Source organism: Schistocerca gregaria, chromosome 8 (assembly GCF_023897955.1).
Source record: "Schistocerca gregaria isolate iqSchGreg1 chromosome 8, iqSchGreg1.2, whole genome shotgun sequence".
In the NCBI taxonomy this organism is placed as follows: Eukaryota; Metazoa; Arthropoda; class Insecta; order Orthoptera; family Acrididae; genus Schistocerca; species Schistocerca gregaria.
The window spans coordinates 33240231-33254942 of NC_064927.1; the positions used below are offsets into that span (position 1 = coordinate 33240231).

The following is a 14712-nucleotide window of genomic DNA, read 5'->3' on the forward strand; positions in this document are numbered from 1 at the left end:
GCAAGACCGGTGTTAACTAGCGAAATGGTCGGCAGAGTGCCGACACAGCGAGTTTTGACTATCACTTGCACATCTAAAACAACGTCGGAAAGTAACTCGTTCGGCTTTTGAGTCACATAAAGTATGTGTGTTAATTTTGAAGCCACTAGCTCTGCTTGTTGTCATGCAATTTCTTTGCCTCTCAGAAATGATTATGACATAAAAGTGAAGTACGTGACGAGTGTGACGTTAGGAAAACATTAGGCAGCATGGAGAGAATCTATATGGGACCACCCAACCCAAACGAGTACTGTGTGACGTGCTACCCGGCAGGTATTCATCGAGGTAGCCGGCTAGTTCAGTCGGTGGAGCGTGAGAATCTTAATCCTAGGTTTGTTGGTTCGAGCCCCACGCCGGGCGCGAACGGAATTTTGTTCCGCTGCAGATGTAAATTAAAGTTTTTCTAATTAACGAGATTTAATGGAAATAGCAACATTAAACTTTGCCTACGTCTCTGTCAGTCGCAAGGAAACTGTATTTGAAGGTGAAGGTGATTTTGTAGACATGTGTGAAAGACATGTTCTGAAATGCAAGTGTTGTTGTTTGGAGAGCACATCGGTTACGTGTCAGATGTGTAGCCAAGCAGTAATTTGTCGCCATAGCTGCAAATATTAGCCGGTAATATGAAGTGTTGTCAGCTAAAGTCTGATGATGCAGACGACCGTAAGGACGAAGTACACAAGAGTACCGCTAGGCCGCGCCTCTTTAGCTCAGTGGTAGAGTACTGGTCTAATAAACCAGTGGTCGTAAGTTCCATCCTCACAGGAGAAAGATGAATTTTGGAAATCAGTTGCGCGTCGTGGCCGTATAGCAAACAGTACCTGTGATGACGAACAATTAGCGACAGGCGTATTTTTAAGAATTACTCTCAGATGCGATTAAGGCGAATGGCGCAGATAAAGCATTTGCGAAAGCGGTACAGCATAAGATGGGACGAGGCAGTCTGAATTACATTTTATAGATGTATTTCTCACATATCTCAGAGCCTCTCGCGATCTTCGTCGTCGTCGCCGCCGCCGCTTCTGCAGAAGTAGCAAATGGCCATCGTAGCAAATGCGGCGAGGGACGCCCTGCCTTCGATTCCGAATGCACAAAGTGTGTGGTCTTGTTTCTCAGTCTATATTTGGTCGGTCTCGTCAGAGGTTGAATGTAACGAATGGGTGGGAAAGAGCAAGGGGCAGCGGCTGTGTAGAACGAAAACACAAATCCTCAGGGGTGTGAGCGTTTCGAGATGAGTCATATACATGTAAATGTTGGTCGTCAGTGACCGTGTGGCCTAGTGGATAAGGCGTCGGACTTCGGATCTGAAAATTACAGGTTCGAATGCTGTCACGCTTGTGTTTTTCCAGATCTGAAAAAGAAACATACCGTTTTAATGTAGCAATTGAGCAGTACGAAACCGTCTGAATGTTGCTGTTGACCATTTTTTGCTTGGAGATGCTCTTGAGCTTCAAACACACACAGCAAGACCGGTGTTAACTAGCGAAATGGTCGGCAGAGCGCCGACACAGCGAGTTTTGACTATCACTTGCACATCTAAAACAACGTCGGAAAGTAACTCGTTCGGCTTTTGAGTCACATAAAGTATGTGTGTTAATTTTGAAGCCACTAGCTCTGCTTGTTGTCATGCAATTTCTTTGCCTCTCGGAAATGATTATGACATAAAAGTGAAGTACGTGACGAGTGTGACGTTAGGAAAACATTAGGCAGCATGGAGAGATTCTGTATGGGACCACCCAACCCAAACGAGTACTGTGTGACGTGCTACCCGGCAGGTATTCATCGAGGTAGCCGGCTAGCTCGGTCGGTAGAGGGTCAGACTCTTAATCCCAGGGTCGTGGGTTCGAGCCAGCCGCTGGGCGGAACGGAATTTTGTTCCGCTGCAGATGTAAATTACCGTTTTTCTGATTAACGAGTTTTAATGGAAATAGCAACATTAAACTTTGCCTACGTCTCTGCCAGTCGCAAGGAAACTGTATTTGAAGGTGAAGGTGATTTTGTAGACATGTGTGAAAGACATGTTCTGAAATGCAAGTGTTGTTGTTTGGAGAGCACATCGGTTACGTGTCAGATGTGTAGCCAAGCAGTAATTTGTCGCCATAGCTGCAAATATTAGCCGGTAATATGAAGTGTTGTCAGCTAAAGTCTGATGATGCAGACGACCGTAAGGACGAAGTACCCAAGAGTACCGCTAGGACGCGCCTATTTAGCTCAGTGGTAGAGCACTGGTATAATAAACCAGGGGTCGTAAGTTCCATCCTCACAGGAGAAAGATGAATTTTGGAAATCAGTTGCGCGTCGTGGCCGTATAGCAAACAGTACCTGTGATGACGAACAATTAGCGACAGGCGTTTTTTTTAAGAATTACTCTCAGATGTGATTAAGGCGAATGGCGCCGATAAAGCATTTGCCAAAGCGGTACAGCATAAGATGGGACGAGGCAGTCTGAATTACATTTTATAGATGTATTTCTCACATATCTCAGAGCCTCTCGCGATCTTCGTCGTCGTCGCCGCCGCCGCTTCTGCAGAAGTAGCAAATGGCCATCGTAGCAAATGCGGCGAGGGACGCCCTGCCTTCGATTCCGAATGCACAAAGTGTGTGGTCTTGTTTCTCAGTCTATATTTGGTCGGTCTCGTCAGAGGTTGAATGTAACGAATGGGTGGGAAAGAGCAAGGGGCAGCGGCTGTGTAGAACGAAAACACAAATCCTCAGGGGTGTGAGCGTTTCGAGATGAGTCGTATACATGTAAATGTTGGTCGTCAGTGACCGTGTGGCCTAGTGGATAAGGCGTCGGACTTCGGATCTGAAAATTACAGGTTCGAATGCTGTCACGCTTGTGTTTTTCCAGATCTGAAAAAGAAACATACCGTTTTAATGTAGCAATTGAGCAGTACGAAACCGTCTGAATGTTGCTGTTGACCATTTTTTGCTTGGAGATGCTCTTGAGCTTCAAACACACACAGCAAGACCGGTGTTAACTAGCGAAATGGTCGGCAGAGTGCCGACACAGCGAGTTTTGACTATCACTTGCACATCTAAAACAACGTCGGAAAGTAACTCGTTCGGCTTTTGAGTCACATAAAGTATGTGTGTTAATTTTGAAGCCACTAGCTCTGCTTGTTGTCATGCAATTTCTTTGCCTCTCAGAAATGATTATGACATAAAAGTGAAGTACGTGACGAGTGTGACGTTAGGAAAACATTAGGCAGCATGGAGAGAATCTATATGGGACCACCCAACCCAAACGAGTACTGTGTGACGTGCTACCCGGCAGGTATTCATCGAGGTAGCCGGCTAGTTCAGTCGGTGGAGCGTGAGAATCTTAATCCTAGGTTTGTTGGTTCGAGCCCCACGCTGGGCGCGAACGGAATTTTGTTCCGCTGCAGATGTAAATTAAAGTTTTTCTAATTAACGAGATTTAATGGAAATAGCAACATTAAACTTTGCCTACGTCTCTGTCAGTCGCAAGGAAACTGTATTTGAAGGTGAAGGTGATTTTGTAGACATGTGTGAAAGACATGTTCTGAAATGCAAGTGTTGTTGTTTGGAGAGCACATCGGTTACGTGTCAGATGTGTAGCCAAGCAGTAATTTGTCGCCATAGCTGCAAATATTAGCCGGTAATATGAAGTGTTGTCAGCTAAAGTCTGATGATGCAGACGACCGTAAGGACGAAGTACACAAGAGTACCGCTAGGCCGCGCCTCTTTAGCTCAGTGGTAGAGCACTGGTCTAATAAACCAGTGGTCGTAAGTTCCATCCTCACAGGAGAAAGATGAATTTTGGAAATCAGTTGCGCGTCGTGGCCGTATAGCAAACAGTACCTGTGATGACGAACAATTAGCGACAGGCGTTTTTTTAAGAATTACTCTCAGATGCGATTAAGGCGAATGGCGCAGATAAAGCATTTGCGAAAGCGGTACAGCATAAGGTGGGACGAGGCAGTCCGAATTACATTTTATAGATGTATTTCTCACATATCTCAGAGCCTCTCGCGATCTCCGTCGTCGTCGTCGTCGTCGTCGTCGTCGTCGTCGTCGTCGTCGTCGTCGTCGCCGCCGCCGCTTCTGCAGAAGTAGCAAATGGCCATCGTAGCAAATGCGGCGAGGGACGCCCTGCCTTCGATTCCGAATGCACAAAGTGTGTGGTCTTGTTTCTCAGTCTATATTTGGTCGGTCTCGTCAGAGGTTGAATGTAACGAATGGGTGGGAAAGAGCAAGGGGCAGCGGCTGTGTAGAACGAAAACACAAATCCTCAGGGGTGTGAGCGTTTCGAGATGAGTCGTATACATGTAAATGTTGGTCGTCAGTGACCGTGTGGCCTAGTGGATAAGGCGTCGGACTTCGGATCTGAAAATTACAGGTTCGAATGCTGTCACGCTTGTGTTTTTCCAGATCTGAAAAAGAAACATAGCGTTTTAATGTAGCAATTGAGCAGTACGAAACCGTCTGAATGTTGCTGTTGACCATTTTTTGCTTGGAGATGCTCTTGAGCTTCAAACACACACAGCAAGACCGGTGTTAACTAGCGAAATGGTCGGCAGAGCGCCGACACAGCGAGTTTTGACTATCACTTGCACATCTAAAACAACGTCGGAAAGTAACTCGTTCGGCTTTTGAGTCACATAAAGTATGTGTGTTAATTTTGAAGCCACTAGCTCTGCTTGTTTTCATGCAATTTCTTTGCCTCTCGGAAATGATTATGACATAAAAGTGAAGTACGTGACGAGTGTGACGTTAGGAAAACATTAGGCAGCATGGAGAGATTCTGTATGGGACCACCCAACCCAAACGAGTACTGTGTGACGTGCTACCCGGCAGGTATTCATCGAGGTAGCCGGCTAGCTCGGTCGGTAGAGGGTCAGACTCTTAATCCCAGGGTCGTGGGTTCGAGCCAGACGCTGGGCGGAACGGAATTTTGTTCCGCTGCAGATGTAAATTACCGTTTTTCTGATTAACGAGATTTAATGGAAATAGCAACATTAAACTTTGCCTACGTCTCTGCCAGTCGCAAGGAAACTGTATTTGAAGGTGAAGGTGATTTTGTAGACATGTGTGAAAGACATGTTCTGAAATGCAAGTGTTGTTGTTTGGAGAGCACATCGGTTACGTGTCAGATGTGTAGCCAAGCAGTAATTTGTCGCCATAGCTGCAAATATTAGCCGGTAATATGAAGTGTTGTCAGCTAAAGTCTGATGATGCAGACGACCGTAAGGACGAAGTACCCAAGAGTACCGCTAGGCCGCGCCTATTTAGCTCAGTGGTAGAGCACTGGTCTAATAAACCAGGGGTCGTAAGTTCCATCCTCACAGGAGAAAGATGAATTTTGGAAATCAGTTGCGCGTCGTGGCCGTATAGCAAACAGTACCTGTGATGACGAACAATTAGCGACAGGCGTTTTTTTTAAGAATTACTCTCAGATGTGATTAAGGTGAATGGCGCCGATAAAGCATTTGCCAAAGCGGTACAGCATAAGATGGGACGAGGCAGTCTGAATTACATTTTATAGATGTATTTCTCACATATCTCAGAGCCTCTCGCGATCTTCGTCGTCGTCGCCGCCGCCGCTTCTGCAGAAGTAGCAAATGGCCATCGTAGCTAATGCGGCGAGGGACGCCCTGCCTTCGATTCCGAATGCACAAAGTGTGTGGTCTTGTTTCTCAGTCTATATTTGGTCGGTCTCGTCAGAGGTTGAATGTAACGAATGGGTGGGAAAGAGCAAGGGGCAGCGGCTGTGTAGAACGAAAACACAAATCCTCAGGGGTGTGAGCGTTTCGAGATGAGTCGTATACATGTAAATGTTGGTCGTCAGTGACCGTGTGGCCTAGTGGATAAGGCGTCGGACTTCGGATCTGAAAATTACAGGTTCAAATGCTGTCACGCTTGTGTTTTTCCAGATCTGAAAAAGAAACATACCGTTTTAATGTAGCAATTGAGCAGTACGAAACCGTCTGAATGTTGCTGTTGACCATTTTTTGCTTGGAGATGCTCTTGAGCTTCAAACACACACAGCAAGACCGGTGTTAACTAGCGAAATGGTCGGCAGAGTGCCGACACAGCGAGTTTTGACTATCACTTGCACATCTAAAACAACGTCGGAAAGTAACTCGTTCGGCTTTTGAGTCACATAAAGTATGTGTGTTAATTTTGAAGCCACTAGCTCTGCTTGTTGTCATGCAATTTCTTTGCCTCTCAGAAATGATTATGACATAAAAGTGAAGTACGTGACGAGTGTGACGTTAGGAAAACATTAGGCAGCATGGAGAGATTCTATATGGGACCACCCAACCCAAACGAGTACTGTGTGACGTGCTACCCGGCAGGTATTCATCGAGGTAGCCGGCTAGTTCAGTCGGTGGAGCGTGAGAATCTTAATCCTAGGTTTGTTGGTTCGAGCCCCACGCTGGGCGCGAACGGAATTTTGTTCCGCTGCAGATGTAAATTACCGTTTTTCTAATTAACGAGATTTAATGGAAATAGCAACATTAAACTTTGCCTACGTCTCTGTCAGTCGCAAGGAAACTGTATTTGAAGGTGAAGGTGATTTTGTAGACATGTGTGAAAGACATGTTCTGAAATGCAAGTGTTGTTGTTTGGAGAGCACATCGGTTACGTGTCAGATGTGTAGCCAAGCAGTAATTTGTCGCCATAGCTGCAAATATTAGCCGGTAATATGAAGTGTTGTCAGCTAAAGTCTGATGATGCAGACGACCGTAAGGACGAAGTACACAAGAGTACCGCTAGGCCGCGCCTCTTTAGCTCAGTGGTAGAGCACTGGTCTAATAAACCAGTGGTCGTAAGTTCCATCCTCACAGGAGAAAGATGAATTTTGGAAATCAGTTGCGCGTCGTGGCCGTATAGCAAACAGTACCTGTGATGACGAACAATTAGCGACAGGCGTTTTTTTAAGAATTACTCTCAGATGCGATTAAGGCGAATGGCGCAGATAAAGCATTTGCCAAAGCGGTACAGCATAAGGTGGGACGAGGCAGGCCGAATTACATTTTATAGATGTATTTCTCACATATCTCAGAGCCTCTCGCGATCTCCGTCGTCGTCGTCGTCGTCGTCGTCGTCGTCGTCGTCGTCGTCGTCGTCGTCGTCGCCGCCGCCGCCGCTTCTGCAGAAGTAGCAAATGGCCATCGTAGCAAATGCGGCGAGGGACGCCCTGCCTTCGATTCCGAATGCACAAAGTGTGTGGTCTTGTTTCTCAGTCTATATTTGGTCGGTCTCGTCAGAGGTTGAATGTAACGAATGGGTGGGAAAGAGCAAGGGGCAGCGGCTGTGTAGAACGAAAACACAAATCCTCAGGGGTGTGAGCGTTTCGAGATGAGTCGTATACATGTAAATGTTGGTCGTCAGTGATCGTGTGGCCTAGTGGATAAGGCGTCGGACTTCGGATCTGAAAATTACAGGTTCGAATGCTGTCACGCTTGTGTTTTTCCAGATCTGAAAAAGAAACATACCGTTTTAATGTAGCAATTGAGCAGTACGAAACCGTCTGAATGTTGCTGTTGACCATTTTTTGCTTGGAGATGCTCTTGAGCTTCAAACACACACAGCAAGACCGGTGTTAACTAGCGAAATGGTCGGCAGAGTGCCGACACAGCGAGTTTTGACTATCACTTGCACATCTAAAACAACGTCGGAAAGTAACTCGTTCGGCTTTTGAGTCACATAAAGTATGTGTGTTAATTTTGAAGCCACTAGCTCTGCTTGTTGTCATGCAATTTCTTTGCCTCTCAGAAATGATTATGACATAAAAGTGAAGTACGTGACGAGTGTGACGTTAGGAAAACATTAGGCAGCATGGAGAGAATCTATATGGGACCACCCAACCCAAACGAGTACTGTGTGACGTGCTACCCGGCAGGTATTCATCGAGGTAGCCGGCTAGTTCAGTCGGTGGAGCGTGAGAATCTTAATCCTAGGTTTGTTGGTTCGAGCCCCACGCTGGGCGCGAACGGAATTTTGTTCCGCTGCAGATGTAAATTAAAGTTTTTCTAATTAACGAGATTTAATGGAAATAGCAACATTAAACTTTGCCTACGTCTCTGTCAGTCGCAAGGAAACTGTATTTGAAGGTGAAGGTGATTTTGTAGACATGTGTGAAAGACATGTTCTGAAATGCAAGTGTTGTTGTTTGGAGAGCACATCGGTTACGTGTCAGATGTGTAGCCAAGCAGTAATTTGTCGCCATAGCTGCAAATATTAGCCGGTAATATGAAGTGTTGTCAGCTAAAGTCTGATGATGCAGACGACCGTAAGGACGAAGTACACAAGAGTACCGCTAGGCCGCGCCTCTTTAGCTCAGTGGTAGAGCACTGGTCTAATAAACCAGTGGTCGTAAGTTCCATCCTCACAGGAGAAAGATGAATTTTGGAAATCAGTTGCGCGTCGTGGCCGTATAGCAAACAGTACCTGTGATGACGAACAATTAGCGACAGGCGTTTTTTTAAGAATTACTCTCAGATGCGATTAAGGCGAATGGCACAGATAAAGCATTTGCGAAAGCGGTACAGCATAAGGTGGGACGAGGCAGTCCGAATTACATTTTATAGATGTATTTCTCACATATCTCAGAGCCTCTCGCGATCTCCGTCGTCGTCGTCGTCGTCGCCGCCGCCGCTTCTGCAGAAGTAGCAAATGGCCATCGTAGCAAATGCGGCGAGGGACGCCCTGCCTTCGATTCCGAATGCACAAAGTGTGTGGTCTTGTTTCTCAGTCTATATTTGGTCGGTCTCGTCAGAGGTTGAATGTAACGAATGGGTGGGAAAGAGCAAGGGGCAGCGGCTGTGTAGAACGAAAACACAAATCCTCAGGGGTGTGAGCGTTTCGAGATGAGTCGTATACATGTAAATGTTGGTCGTCAGTGACCGTGTGGCCTAGTGGATAAGGCGTCGGACTTCGGATCTGAAAATTACAGGTTCGAATGCTGTCACGCTTGTGTTTTTCCAGATCTGAAAAAGAAACATACCGTTTTAATGTAGCAATTGAGCAGTACGAAACCGTCTGAATGTTGCTGTTGACCATTTTTTGCTTGGAGATGCTCTTGAGCTTCAAACACACACAGCAAGACCGGTGTTAACTAGCGAAATGGTCGGCAGAGCGCCGACACAGCGAGTTTTGACTATCACTTGCACATCTAAAACAACGTCGGAAAGTAACTCGTTCGGCTTTTGAGTCACATAAAGTATGTGTGTTAATTTTGAAGCCACTAGCTCTGCTTGTTGTCATGCAATTTCTTTGCCTCTCGGAAATGATTATGACATAAAAGTGAAGTACGTGACGAGTGTGACGTTAGGAAAACATTAGGCAGCATGGAGAGATTCTGTATGGGACCACCCAACCCAAACGAGTACTGTGTGACGTGCTACCCGGCAGGTATTCATCGAGGTAGCCGGCTAGCTCGGTCGGTAGAGGGTCAGACTCTTAATCCCAGGGTCGTGGGTTCGAGCCAGACGCTGGGCGGAACGGAATTTTGTTCCGCTGCAGATGTAAATTACCGTTTTTCTGATTAACGAGATTTAATGGAAATAGCAACATTAAACTTTGCCTACGTCTCTGCCAGTCGCAAGGAAACTGTATTTGAAGGTGAAGGTGATTTTGTAGACATGTGTGAAAGACATGTTCTGAAATGCAAGTGTTGTTGTTTGGAGAGCACATCGGTTACGTGTCAGATGTGTAGCCAAGCAGTAATTTGTCGCCATAGCTGCAAATATTAGCCGGTAATATGAAGTGTTGTCAGCTAAAGTCTGATGATGCAGACGAACGTAAGGACGAAGTACCCAAGAGTACCGCTAGGCCGCGCCTATTTAGCTCAGTGGTAGAGCGCTGGTCTAATAAACCAGGGGTCGTAAGTTCCATCCTCACAGGAGAAAGATGAATTTTGGAAATCAGTTGCGCGTCGTGGCCGTATAGCAAACAGTACCTGTGATGACGAACAATTAGCGACAGGCGTTTTTTTTAAGAATTACTCTCAGATGTGATTAAGGTGAATGGCGCCGATAAAGCATTTGCCAAAGCGGTACAGCATAAGATGGGACGAGGCAGTCTGAATTACATTTTATAGATGTATTTCTCACATATCTCAGAGCCTCTCGCGATCTTCGTCGTCGTCGCCGCCGCCGCTTCTGCAGAAGTAGCAAATGGCCATCGTAGCAAATGCGGCGAGGGACGCCCTGCCTTCGATTCCGAATGCACAAAGTGTGTGGTCTTGTTTCTCAGTCTATATTTGGTCGGTCTCGTCAGAGGTTGAATGTAACGAATGGGTGGGAAAGAGCAAGGGGCAGCGGCTGTGTAGAACGAAAACACAAATCCTCAGGGGTGTGAGCGTTTCGAGATGAGTCGTATACATGTAAATGTTGGTCGTCAGTGACCGTGTGGCCTAGTGGATAAGGCGTCGGACTTCGGATCTGAAAATTACAGGTTCGAATGCTGTCACGCTTGTGTTTTTCCAGATCTGAAAAAGAAACATACCGTTTTAATGTAGCAATTGAGCAGTAAGAAACCGTCTGAATGTTGCTGTTGACCATTTTTTGCTTGGAGATGCTCTTGAGCTTCAAACACACACAGCAAGACCGGTGTTAACTAGCGAAATGGTCGGCAGAGTGCCGACACAGCGAGTTTTGACTATCACTTGCACATCTAAAACAACGTCGGAAAGTAACTCGTTCGGCTTTTGAGTCACATAAAGTATGTGTGTTAATTTTGAAGCCACTAGCTCTGCTTGTTGTCATGCAATTTCTTTGCCTCTCAGAAATGATTATGACATAAAAGTGAAGTACGTGACGAGTGTGACGTTAGGAAAACATTAGGCAGCATGGAGAGATTCTATATGGGACCACCCAACCCAAACGAGTACTGTGTGACGTGCTACCCGGCAGGTATTCATCGAGGTAGCCGGCTAGTTCAGTCGGTGGAGCGTGAGAATCTTAAACCTAGGTTTGTTGGTTCGAGCCCCACGCTGGGCGCGAACGGAATTTTGTTCCGCTGCAGATGTAAATTACCGTTTTTTTTTTTTTTTTTTTTTTTTTTTTTTTTTCCTTTATTGTGATTTTAATACCTGTGACAAACAGGTAGGCCGGCAGCGGACCAAGTATGCCGCTCTTCGGCCTCAGAGTATACACAGAACAGAGATGAGTGAGATATAAAAACAATCAAGACGGCGGGGTACAAACAGTAGACAAAACAGAGTTAAAACGGAGTCGGTCACGTGCGTAGCACAATGGATAAAAGCGGAGAAACACGGTGCACAAACGCAGATGGCAGATGGCCACACGTGAACCAGCGGAGCACAAACGACGAAACACAAACACACTGCAGGAGAGTCGAGGCACAAACACATGCGATGGTCTTCGGCGTAGGACGATGAAAGTAACTGATGGAAGACAGCAGAGTCGTGGCCTGCCAAGGGGAAAAGGTGTGGGGAAGAGGGAAGATGCCAGTGGAGGAGAGGGATGGAGGAGAAGGGGGAGGGTAGGGGGAGTGGAAGCCCAAGGAGAAAGGGGAGGGGAGGGAGGGAGAGAAGGGAGAGAGGGTGCCCACAGGAAAAGGAGAGGAGAGGGAAGGGAAGGCTCAAAGTTGGTAGGAGGGGTAGATGGAGGGGAGGAGGGCATCATCAGGGAGGGGGAGTTGACGGAAGCCACCGAGGGAGAGGGTGTGGAGGGTGTGAAGATGGAGAGCAGGTGGGATATAGGAATGCAGGCGCGGCAGCGGGTTGGGGTGGGAGAGGATGGGAGAGACAAGAGGGTGTGGAGGATCAAGCTTGCGGGAGGTGTAGAGGATCCGTAACCGTTCGAGGAAAAGGAGGAGGTGCGGGAAGGGAATCAGGTCATAGAGGATCCGCGTGGGGGAAGGGAGACGGATGCGATAGGCGAGGCGGAGCGCATGGCGTTCTAGGATCTGAATGGACTTGTAGAAGGTAGGAGGGGCAGAGATCCAGGCGGGATGAGCATAGCAAAGGATAGGACGGATGAGGGACTTGTAGGTGTAGAGGATGGTGGAAGGGTCCAGACCCCATGAACGGCCAGAAAGGAGCTTAAGGAGGCGGAGGCGGGAGCGTGCCTTGGCTTGGATCGTCCGGAGATGTGGGTTCCAGGAGAGGCGACGGTCGAGGGTGACACCAAGGTACTTGAGAGTAGGTGTGAGGGTGATGGGACGGCCATAAATAGTAAGATAGAAATCAAGGAGACGGAAGGAACGAGTGGTTTTGCCTACAATGATCGCCTGGGTCTTGGAAGGATTGACCTTGAGCAACCACTGGTTACACCAAGTGGTGAACCGGTCAAGATAGGATTGGAGAAGGTGCTGGGAGCGTTGCAGGGTGGGAGCGAGGGCAAGGAAGGCAGTGTCATCGGCGTACTGGAGAAGGTGTAGGGGAGGTGCAGGTGGAGGCATGTCTGCCGTGTAAAGGAGGTAGAGAAGAGGGGAAAGGACGGAACCTTGGGGCACACCGGCGGAGGGGTAGAAGGTGTAGGAATCAGTGTTGTGGATGGTGACATAGGAAGGACGGTGGGAAAGGAAGGAAGCGACCAGACGGACATAGTTGAGAGGAAGAGCAAAGGTTTGGAGCTTGAAAAGGAGACCGGAATGCCACACACGGTCATATGCGCGTTCGAGGTCGAGGGAAAGGAAGATGGCGGAACGACGGGAATTGAGTTGTTCGGAGAGGAGGTGAGTGAGGTGAAGGAGGAGGTCATCGGCTGAGAAGGACGGCCGAAAGCCACATTGGGTAGGGGGGAGGAGGCGGTGTTGGTGAAGGTGCTTGTGTAGGCGGCGGGTAAGAATGGATTCCAGGACCTTGCTGAAGACCGAGGTAAGGCTGATGGGACGGTAGGAGGAGACAGCGGAAGGCGGTTTGTCGGGCTTGAGGAACATCAGGATCCGGGAGGTTTTCCACAGGTCGGGGTAGTAGCCGGTGGACAGGACCACATTGTAGAGCCTGGCCAATGTGGAGAGGAAGGAGGCAGGAGCTTCACGGAGGTGACGGTAAGTAACACGATCGTGACCGGGAGCAGTGTTGCGTTTAGGGCGAAGTGTAGCAATGATATCTTGAGTGGTGATTGGGGTATTTAGTTCTGTGTGTGCGATGTTGTCCAAGTACTGGAAGCCAGGAGCAAGCGGGGGGACAGAGGTATCAGTTCGATCACGGACATCAGGAAAGAGGGAATAATCGAACTGGGGATCGTCAGGGATGGTAAGGATATCGGAGAGGTAGGAGGCGAAATGGTTGGCCTTACTAAGGGCATCAGGGAAGGGGTGGTCATCATGAAGGAGAGGGTAGTAGGGAGAGGGTTTAGATCCGGTAAGGCGGCGGAAGGCTGACCAGTACTTGGACGAGTTGATAGGTAAGGTGGCATTAAGACGGGTGCATGTCTGTCGCCAGTCCCGGCGTTTCTTTGCCGTGAGTAAGTTCCTGATGTGTCGCTGTAGTTGCCGGTGGCGTCGTAGTGTGTCCTGGTCACGTGTGTGAAGGAAGGCACGGTAGAGCCGGCGGGATTCACGCAGGAGAAGGACGGCCTGTGGGGGTAAGGTGGGGCGGTGCGGATGGATGGCAATGGTAGGGACGTGGGCCTCCACGGCCTCAGACAAGGTCTGCTGGAGAAAGGAGGCAGCACGGGTAACGTCATCAGGTTGGTGGTAGGTGAGGGGGTGGCTATCGACCTGGAGAGCAAGGGAGTCCCGGTAGGCATTCCAGTTGGCACGGGAGTAGTCATGGACATATTTCGGGGGAGGGTCATGGCGCGGGTCGGGACGGGGGCGACGACCGTCTGATACAGTGAGGAGGACAGGGAGATGGTCACTGCCAATGGGATCAAGGACGTCCACCGCTATGCGGCCAAGCAGGGTGGGGGAGGCTAGGACGACATCGGGAGTGGTATTGGATTCAGGGCGGGTGTGTTGGGGAATTGGAAGGACGTCGCCTTGGAGGGTGGCAAGGAACCGATGCCACCGCCGTAACTGGGCGGCAGAACGACTATGGATGTTAAGGTCGGCGGCGATCACGTAGGAGGAGAAGGTACGGTCGATGTGGGAAAGGAAGTCGAAAGGAATAGGTGCAGCGGGGCGGACATAGATGGTGGCACAGGTAAGGGTAAGGCCGGGGAAGAAGAGACTAAGGATCAAGTGTTCTGTGGGGTCAGGAAGGAGGGGTTGGAGCCGGACAGGGATCTGGCGGTGGTGGCCAATGGCAACTCCGCCACGCGCTATCTGGAGTGGATTGTCAGACCGGTGAAGGAGGTAGGGCGAGGTGTGGACGGTGTGGTGGGGCTGAAGAAAGGTTTCGTTCAGAAGGAAGGCATCCACACGGTGGGTCGTAAGGGTATGCATAAGGAGGTGCTTGTTGGTGGGAAGGGAGCGGATGTTATTGAACAGGATACGGTGCTGTCGTGCCATAATGGGAATTTAAACGAGGGTGTCGAGACGGGAGAAGGTGAAATGGGCCTGGTTGTGGGAATAGGTGGCGTAGGTGTTGAGGTGGAACACGGAACGGGCAGCGAGGGAAATCTGGTGGAGGGTGTGGGGACGCTGAAAGGGATGGACGTTCTGGAGCACTATTGTGACGAACCTGATGATGTCCTCTGCGGTGGGGGGAGGACGGAGGGAATTGCCAGGAGGGGTGGGGTCATCCAAAGGGCGGAGAGGAACAGTGAGTTCAGGAGCGGATGGAGG

The 14712-nt window shown here is 48.7% G+C and overlaps 3 non-coding genes across 3 annotated transcripts; all 3 read left to right on the top strand.

The window, feature by feature from the left end:
* The first annotated feature begins 3742 nt into the window (after positions 1–3742).
* On the top strand, positions 3743–3814 carry Trnai-aau (transfer RNA isoleucine (anticodon AAU)). Its single transcript has one exon. It is a non-coding gene; the product is annotated as a tRNA-Ile (tRNA).
* Positions 3815–6788: 2974 nt separating this feature from the next.
* On the top strand, positions 6789–6860 carry Trnai-aau (transfer RNA isoleucine (anticodon AAU)). Its single transcript has one exon. It is a non-coding gene; the product is annotated as a tRNA-Ile (tRNA).
* Positions 6861–8338: 1478 nt separating this feature from the next.
* On the top strand, positions 8339–8410 carry Trnai-aau (transfer RNA isoleucine (anticodon AAU)). Its single transcript has one exon. It is a non-coding gene; the product is annotated as a tRNA-Ile (tRNA).
* Positions 8411–14712: the final 6302 nt, after the last annotated feature.